Here is a 12,358-nt window from a genome sequence, read left to right as displayed (position 1 = left end):
GAGGCGGCGTGGTCCTACCCGTCAGATGCCTTCTGCAGTTGCCGAGACTCCAATTGCTCCTTTGCCACAGCAGACCACACAGCGCTGGGTTGTGGTTAGGGATGGCAGGCACCCTCGAACCCCCGTACCTGCCCCTTCACCCACACCCCTTGTGGAGCACTCTAATCCTTATGTAGCTCTTGCCTCATAGGATGTTGATCCTTCTTTGGAGGATGAGGCTTTGCAGGCACATAATTTGGATCCTTCACAAGAGGATGCTGCATTACAGTTACAGGATGATTGTACCCCTTGAGGATGATGTTGCACATTCGCATTGTCATGGTACCTCTCCAGTTTTGAGGACTAGCCCTGGCTTTTCCCCGGAGTGGGAGAGAGAAGTAAGTTTTACATCGTCAGATTTTCCCTCCCTTACCTATGTGAGACGTACTTCCGCCTCTAAAGGGGGTCCTTCGTCGACCACGAGATTTGGTTGTTCCTACTCTGAGTCCTTATGAGGATTGTCTCTTGGAACATTCAGGCTCTTGGGGGTTATTTTCCGTGTCGGCGGAAACAAATTGTAAAAACCCAGCTTCATTGTGCAGCCACAGGTGGACTATGGATGTATTGCTCTTGCAAGAGCATAAACTGGATGCTAGCCAGTGTGGGAGATCAGGCAAGCTTCTCTCAGGACACACCTTTTGGTCACGAGCTGTTGGTACCAAGGGTGGTGTATGTATCTCTCTTTTAGCTTTGATCTTGCCTGTCGTTTTGCGTGCGATAGCGCAGTGGATCCTTCTTATGCAGGGTACTACACGCATTGGTATTCTCAACCTCTATGCTCCTAACCATAGAGGTGAGAGGATTGCCTTTTGGAAATCTCTCACTACACTGATGCCTCTTGCCGACCATTGGATTATTGGTGGGGATTTTAACATGGTTGAGATGCCAACGGATAAAAGAGGTGGATATGAGGGCTTGGTGCAACCTCTTGAAAGAGAGTCTTGGGAGAGGTTTATACTCTCCATTCATGGCAGAGATTGTTGGCATTAGGATGACATTTCGAGGAGACCATCCACTCTTCTTTATTCATGGTCTAAGAGGAGAAGGGATGCAGGATGTATTTATGCATGATTAGACAGATTTTATGTGGATGATTGGGTGCTTGACAGAGGTGGGCATACTTTTATTGCTACAGGCACCTCTAAATCGGATCATTGCCCAGTGGTTTTATGTATTAGAGATCCGAATCGCCATGGATCAGCACCCCATGTACGCATCCCTGATCATTTGTTTTCAGATGCGGAGCTATCACGTGGTATGCTTGATATTTGGAGATCTCATGATTTCTCACAGGCCTCTCAAAGCCTGGCCTCTGCTCTTTGTGATATTAGTGACTTTTATCACACATGTGCCCTGTCTAAGAGACAAGAGGCCTTGGATTTAGAAAGGGCTATTAGACGTAAATTGACTGCCTTACAGAAAGAGCACGAGAAACATCCTTATGCTCAATGGATTGTAGATTCTTTATGTATTGTGAGGGCAGAACTTCATCACTCTCTTGAGCAGCGCGCGGAGTACCGTTTCCATGCCCAGGAACCCTTTTGTACACAGATGGGTGGTAGGTTTTGATGGCACCTTAGGCACTCATGCTAGGGTAGCTTGGCTCACAGTTATTCAGCCCACTCGTGAGGGGGGCTTGAATATTATCGATCCGGATGTGCAGGGCAGGGCGTTGCTCTGCAAACTTGTGGTTAGAGGTTTCCTACTAGGTACTGAGCCTTGGAAGGATTTTTTCTTGTCTCAGATTTACGGATGTACACCTTGGATCGGGAGAAATTGGATGCCCAACACACGATTTTTGTTCACAGGGGCTGATATCAGGGCACCATCTTCCCCTCTTATTGCAGCCATTGTCAGAGCATGGAGATGCACGAGATCTTTTTTGCGACAAAGGCTTCCTAGGTCTTTGGATGAGGCTGATTGACAACCTATTATGTGGAACGAGCTCATCAGGGATGAGGCTGGTCGGCCACTTGGTGCATCTCGTTATATGCAGTGGTCAGGGTGGGAGAGATGTGCATACACAGTTCTTGCTTGGAAGACCTTTAAGAGTCTTCCGGAGGATCGGAGAGCTGCATCCATTCAGCATCTTAGGGGCTCTTGCATTCGTATTGATCAGATTGATGCAGCTTTTCCGCATGAGTGGCTCTCTGGGACCTTTCATGGAGACTATCATCCAAGTTGGCTAGGAGTTTTTTCAAGGATAGGCACGCCTTTGCAGGTCATTGCTCTCCTGGGCTAGGAGGCTACAGATTGCATCATTTACTCATGCCTCGAGGGAGATTGAGGACATGTAGTATGGAGGGAGATCATTCGAGATACTAGGCTTAGTCCAGTGAGTATTGTTGGTTGTTCGGGGAAGCATTGGTTCATTGACCCTTCTCCTCAGATAGTGACTCATGGCTCTTGGTGTTTGTGGTTATATGGTGGCAGTCCTATCAGATATCTTTAGTGGGATCGAGGAGAGTGGGAGTGGATTGATGCCTTCGATCCTTTGAAAAGCCTTCCTTTTTTCAGTTTCACCGTGCGGAATTCCAGGCTTCTCCTCACTCGACAGATGCATAGGATCCCTACTCTCAGGCCTCACTGGGAGAGCTATGATATTTCTCCTATTGGCATAGACTTTGGCACTCATACAGAAGGAGCCAGATCTCTCATTTCTTCTGGTTATTCTTACATGGTGGTCTCCCCACCAATCAGTGGAGATTGGTTTTCGATGTAGCACCTTCCTATCCTAGGTGTGCGGTAGATTCTGAGATTGTACAACATTGTTTATGGGGATGAGCACTGCACAACAGATTTGGGGTTCTGGAGCCTAACTCATGGGCAAATGGAGTGGCCAAGCCATGCATGTGACTTGGGGGGCAGTTGGTTGGCTCTCCTAGTCTGGTCCGTAGTTTTTTTATGAGGGCAGTGGTACAGATTCTGCTATTTTCATTCGTAGAGGTATTACATATCTGGAGAGCTAGATGCATGGAGGCTATTGAGGGTGTCCAGATTTTTGGGTCTCATTGCATTAGTACTATATGGGGTGATATCATCCATACTCTTATGGCTACTTGGGCTCGTATTCAGGGGCTCTGTCATTTTGCGTAGGCAAAGCGCGTGATATTTATGCGGGAGTGGGACCATGGCATCTTCTTTTCCTCTAGTACCACAAATCTTTCATGGCATCATGATGCTCCTCAGTAGTTGAAATCACCTTACATATTGGGGTGATTCTATTCTTTTCCGGCTTATAGCTTTGATTGTTGTATGTCTTTTTCATACTTAATAGAAGTCTCTTTCTGAAAAGAAAAAACCTGCAAAGAGTTTGCAGACAACCTTAGAGCCTTGCCTCTATCAGATGGTTGCTCAATCCAAGCACACTTACTGTCCAGCAGCCTCCTTGCCTCTCCACCCTCGTCAATTCTGAGATCTTCACACAGCTCATAACATTTTGCAGTTCTGCGTACCTCCATCAAGCCTTCATTCCATTCTTCAAAAGGATCCTCACCATCACAAAAAAACTCCCCAACCAGATCATCCTCAACACTATCAAGCAAAGAGCCCAAATCAGCAACTAGCTGCATCTCTTGGTTAGCATCCACAGCTTCCTCATTCCACAGTCTGCTCACAGCATCCAACAGCTCATCTTGCTGACACATGCTTCTGTATCCACATGGCCATCAACCTGCTGAACATCATTTAGCTGATCCATAGAGTCTTCAAATGAAGTAAAGACACCCTCCAAGGCATCATCCAACAAAGCATCATTGTCATTATCCACATCACTATCCACAAACTCATGCGCATATGGCTGCTGATCCATGCCAGGCTCCAGCACCATCATCACCTCTGTTATCACAGAAAGGCCATTCTAACAGACCCTCACCCTGAAACTCTACCACATCACAAAACAAACCTGCAAATTCCACACTGGCATCCTTTGATAAAGTAATCCTCAACTCAGGTTCTTGTGACACCTCCAACATACTAGAGATGACCTGCCCCTCCATAGAAGACCACAGCTAGCTATCAATATAAGTCTACTTCACACTCTTTCCTCTCACGATAAAAAAGATTCCGGACGGAAGGACACATGTACAAGGAGTCTACTAGCTGCTGCTAAGGATTCTTGAGACTTATACTCTGCCCGTTGATGTTGGAGATCCAATCAATTGCATGCAACTATTGCACAAAGGATTTAGAAATTGGAGTATGAGGAGGATTAGGCACAGGTGTAGCGTACCTCGTGGGAGTGGTGGTTGCAAAACGCCCATATACTCTTGGTATTGATGAAAAGCTACTTTTTGTGTTGTTGGAAACATGAACATAGGACTATCCCCTCCGGTTTGTCGGCTGTCCAAGGCTTTGTCTGCTGTCCACCAAAGTTGGGCTGAATTTGGGGCTAATTTGAAAGCTCTTCCACTTGCATCGAATACATCATAGCTTGGGGCTGTTGAGTTTCTTCAGAATCCTCAGCCACAAAAGATTCCGGCTGCTGATTTTGTTGGAGGTTCATGGCAGGATGCGCTAGAAACAACTCAAAAATCACTGCCTCAGCTTCAATAACGACCAACAAGCAAGAGTCACATGCCTGCAAGAGAAAGAGAAAGAGAAAGCAAGTAGAAGGAAGATGAATGGTCTGGTCAAGGCAACTCACAGATTGGAGGAAGAGAGGTGATGATGGAAATGAAGTGTATGCAAAAATGATATTTGTACCTTAAAAAAAGTTCCCCTTCTTCTTTCTTGTCTGGCTCCTTGATGCCTTTGCTTTGGTTGAGCAAGGTCCTTAAAGCAACATGTTAGGCCAAGAAAGTGATATGTTTGTTAGCCTTGGTTCCTTTTTTTAAAGCGACCGACATCCTATACACCTCGCCACCCTTGGCTGCCGCCATCCTAGCTTTTTTTTCTTTTGGCCAAAAGAAATCTCTCAATCCCATCTAGCCTCCCCACATTTTCAGTCAACACACAATTCAGCCCACCTGTACGGCCCTATACTTGAGTCTATACAGTGTGTGCAGTACTTTACAGCCCTGTGCAGTTATGCTAGCAATGTGTACCTTGAGAACACTACTTTACCTCTAGGCATGTATGACCCAACACCTTTCGCACCACCAAAAGCACTTTAAAAAGTCATTTTTTTTGCCAAAAAAAAAACCAGCCATACATGTCTTCACTCATTTATCATGCATCCCCCCCTTCTTGTCATATAAGGAAGAGAATTCTATCATGAGGTGAAGATCACACAACACGAAAAATCCCTAGGTTGTATTTTCCTCAAACGTAGAGCTCTCGATCTGTAGGTCTACTCTAATACCAATGTAAGGGGATCACCATCTGTGAACCACGTCTCATTAGTACAAGCATAGCAAACATAGAAAATCATAGAGTGCCGTATTGTTCTTCTATCATAGACTTAGGACACTCCCCCAAGGGGATGGTAGGTTATTCCAAGGGCAGTCGTGTAGATTCTTTGTGCTGGCACATTGGGAGATCGGTTGGGCCCGTGGTTGGGTGCTTGTCAACCTCATTTGAGAGGGGTCCCGACCACCCTGTGCCCTCTGTGGTGGCCTGTGGTAGGTTCCCCTAGACCTACTGCTTCATAGTGCTCTGATTGAGAGTTGGGTGGAGTAGCCTCTCTCTCTCTCTCTCTCTCTCTCTCTCTTTATTTCTCTCTAGAGTCTACACCTCCTCCCTCTCTCCCTCTCTTTGTATCCCTTTACCCTCTCTCTCTCTCTTTATTTCTCTTTGAGGCGAAGAAGGAGTTCTTGAAGAGGCGACCCACTTTAAAGAATACAGGCATTTTTCTTGGTGACGATCTTACTCTTTCACAGCTTGCACATATGAAGGAAGTCATGCTAGAGATTAGGGCGGCAAGAGAAAAGGGAAAGATAGCATTTTATAGAGAAGGGAGGGTGGTCATCGTGGAGCGACGCTCTACATGACGGTGCGAGACCTATGGGACCAAATTAAAGCTGGCAGCCTGGAACTGCAATGGATCCCTCAGACTTGCTGTAGGTGCCTTTGAGGACAGCTTTAGAGATAGAGATATAGTCTTCTACTCGGAGACTCACCAGGCCCCTGGTCAGATGATGCCATAGGTGACAGGATACAGATGGGAGACAGCTTGCAGAGTAGGGACGAGATCGGTACACAGTAGTAGAGGATCAGGGGGGGTGGCAGTTCTTTTCAGGGAGGAGCTGCAACCGCTTCTACACATCGTTCGGAGAGATGATCAGGCCAGATATATGTGGGTGAGACTGAGGGCCGACACAGGCAAATTCCTGTATATTGCCATATGCTATTTCGCTCCTAGTACATCGACATATGCAGCACCTAGAGGGCAGTCTCCTTTCTCTGTGCTAGATGATGACATTATTGAGGAGGGCAGGTCGCATGGGCGACGGATTTATTGTAGCTTTGTGGACTTCCGCAAAGCATTTGATACAGTGCCTAGAGCCAGATTGATGAGGCGATTACAGGAGATGGGGGTACCCACAGAGCTCATATGGGGGATTATGGCTTTATATAGATCAGTTTTGCAGGACAGGTACGCACCCCAGAGGGGGTCTCTACTTTGGTTCACTCCACTATAGGAGTGAAGCAAGGTTGCCCGTTATCTCCTTCATTGTTTGGTATGTATGTGGATGAGGCTTCTGACTACATTGAGAGATTGGGGGACAGAGGAGCCCAGCTAGCAGGTACATGGATCCCACTATTGTTATATGCTGATGATATTGTGTTGATCTCTGACTCCCCTGAGGGTATGCAGCGTCATCTGGATGCTTTACATGAGTTTGCACATGATAGTGGATTGTCTGTCAACCTTGGCAAAACCAAGGTTATGGTGTTTAACACCACGCCACAGTGGGTTAGGCATATGGGCAGGAGATTGTGGAGTATACAGATGCATATACATATCTTGGGGTAGTATTCAGTGGGCCAGTGTTTTCGATGAGGAGAGCAGCAGAGACTAGATTGACTAGAGCACATGCAGCCCTGGGTGGTTTGGAGAGGATGTGTTCGCAGGTTCAGTTTCAGGAACCTCGAACGAAACTTTGGCTTTTTGACACTCTAGTGACATCAGCTATGCTTTATGGAGTGCAGATATGGGGACCTTCAGTGGGCCATCACAGCGCAGGTATGGAGAGGCCTTTGGTATCTATGATTGCTAGGATTATTAGAGCCAAGGCCATGGTACCTCATGAGATTATTCGAGCAGAGCTGGCGGCTGCCCCTCTGGTGATTGAGGCTCTTACGAGATCAGTCTCCTACATACATGGCTTGTGGGATCTCCCCCGAGACAGATATGCACGCCTCGCCCTTGAGTCCTCCCGACAGTTAGCTTTACAGGGAGACACGGCTTGTTGGTATGGACAGATGACATCTTGGTTCCAGGCACATGGTTTTAGCATGGACAGATTGCCTCCCTTCCAGTATTCTCTGGAGGCACCCTCTCTCACTCTCACACGGACAGAGATTACCAGACTCATCCGTTAGGATTTAGTTCAGCTGGACATTAGGAGGACATGGATACAGCCGACTGAGGAGCTGGGTACGAAGATGGCTTTCTACAGAGAGCATTTTCTTCAGCTCACAGCAGATGGTTTTGTGATCAGACCCAGTTACATGGATGTACACTTGTCTCATGCAGTACGATGTGCTATTGGTCAGATTCGCACATCCTCACACCAGCTTGAGATTGAGATTGGCCGATATAGCGGTATACCACAGCTGAGGCCAGGATATGCCGAGTATGCCATGGGGAGCCAGAGACAGAGCTGCATTATATATGCCATTGTACTGCATACTATGAGATACGTGGTCGTTTCCACTGTTTATTCAGAGAGGGTTTTGGACCACTTTCCAGAGTCATGGGGTACCAGGACCAGAGGTGTTTGGGATTGCTCTTGCTTGAGCTGCGGAGATATAGAGATAGCCTGCTTAGGCGCACAGAGAGCCAGACTCAGAGGCACATTACAGACTTCTTTAGTCCAGCCATCACTGCGCCAGATGGACCACAGCAGTAGCAAGACATGGATACCGCCCACACCAGCGGTACACTGATTGATCGTGCGATTGAGCTTGGGTGGTCCAGACGCCCACGACTACGGAGGAGGGCATCCCAGCATAGACGGAGGTTGCAGCGGCAGATTCGGATTATTCTTGCGAGACATGCGGGACGCCCAGTCAGGGTGCTGACCACAGAGGATATTGAGGAGATCCGCCAGCGTCCGATGCGGCACATATTATGAGATGGAGGCACCTCCATAGTGTACCCCCCCGTCCGACATGATATTGTATCCCCTCACTGTACTCCACTCACCTCCATAGCGTACCCCCCCCTCACTATATTCACACCCTATAAGGGTTTCTGTTTACCTTCCAGTTCCAGTTTCATTTTCTAGGTGCCAGTAGTATCATCTTTATTTTTCATTTTCTGGTTTTTTATCCAGACATTGTATCAGATCCACCATGATGTAACTTTTTGGTCTCATAGGTCATTATGGCCTTTTGAAGACGTTAATATAACATTTCATTTCATTTCAATTCTCTCTCACATCTACAGCGTGAGATTGCCATTGGGACTCACGCATAGACAGGCCAGGATGATCTTTCGGCGCCTTGTGCGGAGGAAGAAACGAGCCTACCTAGCTAAGCTAGACGAGGAGATCTACCAACTCTTCCTGGGGAAGGACAGCAAGAGGGCATGGAAGATGTTTCAGGGGAGAGACAGCCTGATACTCCGATTACTGCACTTGAGGCATGGCATACTTATGCTAGAGAGCTATATGATGCACCAGGACAGCCCCCCACCCCCCCTCCACTAGGAGCTAGACTGGTTAGCAGCACCTTTTTTACTATGCGGATGGTGCTAGATGCAATAGACAGGTTACAGAATGGAAAGGCACAGGATCATGATGGGCTAGTTGGAGAGCACTTCTCATATGCGCGCGACACTTTGGCTCCGCTCATCGTACATGTGTTTAATCGTGCCATTTGTGAGGGTTTATCGGCAAGCTGGATAGAGCCTATCATTGTACCACTCTTTTAAGAGTGGGGACCCCATGGTACCAGGCAATTACAGGACGATCATCATTGGTCATTACTTGGCCAAACTATATGGCTCTATATTGGAGTCGGAGGCAAAGAGGCATGATCATCGAGCACATGGGCAGGCCGGCTTCAGGAGAGGATTTACTACCTTGGATCACATACTGACACTTGGGCGCTTTTTTTTTTTTTTTTCAAAAAGGAGACTTCTATTAAGTATGAATTTTTTTAAACAAAATGGAGATTTCACACCAAGAAATGGAGATTTCACACCAAGAAAGGTGGAGATCTCAACCAATCAGGATCCCTGTGCTGCCAATAGGATCCCGAATGAGAGGACGTGAAAAAGATACCAATGTCCCACTCTCTCATAAACTGGCCGCGCTGCCTCTCCGCAGCCCTCGAAGATCCCTGGATTTTGGCCCAGGTAGCCATGATGGTGTGAATAATATCACTCCAAATCCTGCAAAGACACTGAGAAACAAGAACAGGAGTACCCTCAATAGCCTCGATGCATCTAGCCTTCCAGATATTCCAGGCTGAGATGCTAGCAATAATCTCCCAAGAACTGTCTAACCTCTGTGCCGGGGGACAAAGTGTGAAAGTGGCAAATCCTGAAGACAACACTGCCGCGAGCAACTCCTTGCCTAACCATGATGGCCAAGCTCCTGACAGTCCCCTCGAATCTCAGCTGTGGCCTAGACTGTGTCAACCAAATGATAGAACCAAAAGAAATGATAGCATCCCTCTTAATCCTACCAAAGAGGTGTGCAATCGCAGACCAAACCCTCTGTGCTTCCTTGCAATTCCATAAACAATGGTAAACTGACTCCGAAACTCCTGCACATCTAGGGAATGCTGGGCAAGCACCAGTAACTGACCTCCACTGATTGGTGGCCAGACCACCATGAAGAGAAACCCAGATAAAGGAGGAAATCTGTGGCTTCCTATAAGAATGCCACAATCTCCGCCAAAAAACCCTCTGAATGTGAGTCGAAATGCCGTAAGATTCCCAATGGGGTCTAAGAGTAGGGACACTCTGAATGTGTCCCAAGATAAGATGTCTGGCATTCCGCACCGTATAACTGAAAAAAGGCATGCTTTTCAAGGGGTTACAAGCATCCTTCCACACCCACTCACCGAGGTCCCAATGCAAATGTCTGATAGGGTAGCCACCATACTACTAAAGGCTAACACTCTCTGTGATCATCCCTGGGGGGGGGTCTCAACAAAGACGTGCTTCCCTAACCTGCCAACAACTCTGACTGGATGAATCTGGGGGCCCTCAATAAGGTCCTGCATGTCACATCTCTCCAACTGCCATCCATCCTGTATAGAAAAAAAGACCGGTACATCATCCTCCCTAGGCAAGGGAAGACCCATAACTTGAAGAGGAACACCTGTCCCAGAAAAAACCCCAAACCAAGAATGATGACGGTCTTCCAAGAAAGATCCAGTAATCTAGTGGTTGGGAATGGCTGCGTCAATCTATGCAATCCTCCGACTAGAGCCTCTCAAATGCTGCGTGAGATCCAATCTCTGTACCTCGGTGAGGCTCTGAAACCTCTTCCAAGCCAACACTGTGGGGCAAAGCGTCTCCTAGCACTTATTGAAGAGGGCAGGGCACAAAAGAGAAGGATATAGTGCTGCTTTGTGGACTTCTGCAAAGCCTTCGATATCGTACCACGTGCCAGGCTTATGCACAGATTGCATGACATTGAGGTAGCCGAGGATATGCAGTGGGGGATATATGCTTTGTATGAGTCTGTGTGACAGGTAGAGTCCGAGCTCCAGGCGGACTATCCGATATGGTGACGAGCACGATAGGGGTGAAGCAGGGATGCCCGCTATCACCCACCCTCTTTGGACTGTACATTGATGTGGTCTTCGATTACGTAGACAGATTGGGAGGCCCAAGGGCATGCCTGGCAGGGGTGTGGATACCCATCTTGTTATATGCTAATGATATTGTTCTAATCTCAGACTCTCCGAAGGGATTACAGAGACACCTGGATGCATTACAGGTTTTCTGTGCGGATAGAGATCTGATAGTGAACCTCGGGAAAACCAAGGTTATGGTGTTTAACACCACACAGGCATGGGTGATGAGATTAGAGCCTCAGTTCACTTTCCGAGGGGAGCTGGTTGAGTACGTCAGGTCATGTCTACTTGGGACTTACTTTCATAGGACCGCGTTTCTCCCTGAAGGAGGCAGCAGCAGCTAGATTAGCTCGAGGGCATGTAGCCTTGGGGTCACTTGAGAGGCAGTGTGCACACATACAGTTTCAGGAGCCGCGCACCAAATTGTGGCTATTTGAAACGCTTGTCACACCGACCCTCTTGTACGGAGCTCCAATTTGGGGGCCGAGCATACATCACAAATCTCAGTGAGGGACAGATGAGGGATGGAGGCAAATGGAGAGACCACTTATTATGATGATTGCCTGCATGATTCGGAGCAAATCATCAGTACAACATGAGATTGTTCGGGCTGAGCTGGGTGCCGCACCAGACCGAGGCCCTATTCGAGGCAGTTACCTTTTTACAGCGGCTATGGGAGCTCCCTTAGCAGAGGTACTCCCGATTGGCATTGACCTCATCCATATAGTTGGCAGAGGATGGAGATACTCATTGTTGGTACGCTCAGATGAGATCATGGTTTGACCTACATGGTTTGCGGAAAGAGGCACTACCACCCTTTCAGTACAGTCTGGATTGTCAATTTTTTTTTAAAAAAAAGAAAGGAGACTTCTATTAAGTATGAAAAAATTTTACAAAATGGAGATTTCACACCAAGAAAGGTGGAGATCTCAACCAATCAAGAGCCCTGTGGTGCCAATAGTGTCTCGGATGAGAGGACGTGGAAAAGATACCAATGTCCCACTCTCTCATAAACTGGCCACGCTTCCTCTCTGCAGCCCTCGAAGATCCCTGGATTCTGGCCCAGAAGGCTCCCAAGGCTACACCCAAACTCTAGAAGATGCCAAGGGTCCTGTCCCCTGAGTGCAAGAATCATCTCTTCCCAGGCTGAGTACTCTGCTCCTGAAACTGTGGCTGTGCCACCCCCAAGTCTGTCCTTGTTGCCTCTATCATTGTAAAGTCACCGCCCAAGCACGAAAAGTCAGCCTGAGGGAGGGCGTGCTGTACTGAGCTTTAAAAGAGGGCTCTACCTGGAACAGCGTTCGGAGCATAAACGTTGAGGAAGCCAACCCTTTTCTCTCCAATAATGATGGTAATCCACTGTGCACGCCTAGCGACGATGACTCCTGAGCCAGTCACT

This window comes from Cibotium barometz, chromosome 48, assembly GCF_041138505.1.
Source record: "Cibotium barometz isolate CiBa-2024 chromosome 48, ASM4113850v1, whole genome shotgun sequence".
Taxonomy (NCBI): domain Eukaryota; kingdom Viridiplantae; phylum Streptophyta; class Polypodiopsida; order Cyatheales; family Cibotiaceae; genus Cibotium; species Cibotium barometz.
The sequence above is the reverse complement of the archived record's forward strand: the minus strand, read 5'-3'. Positions refer to the sequence as shown.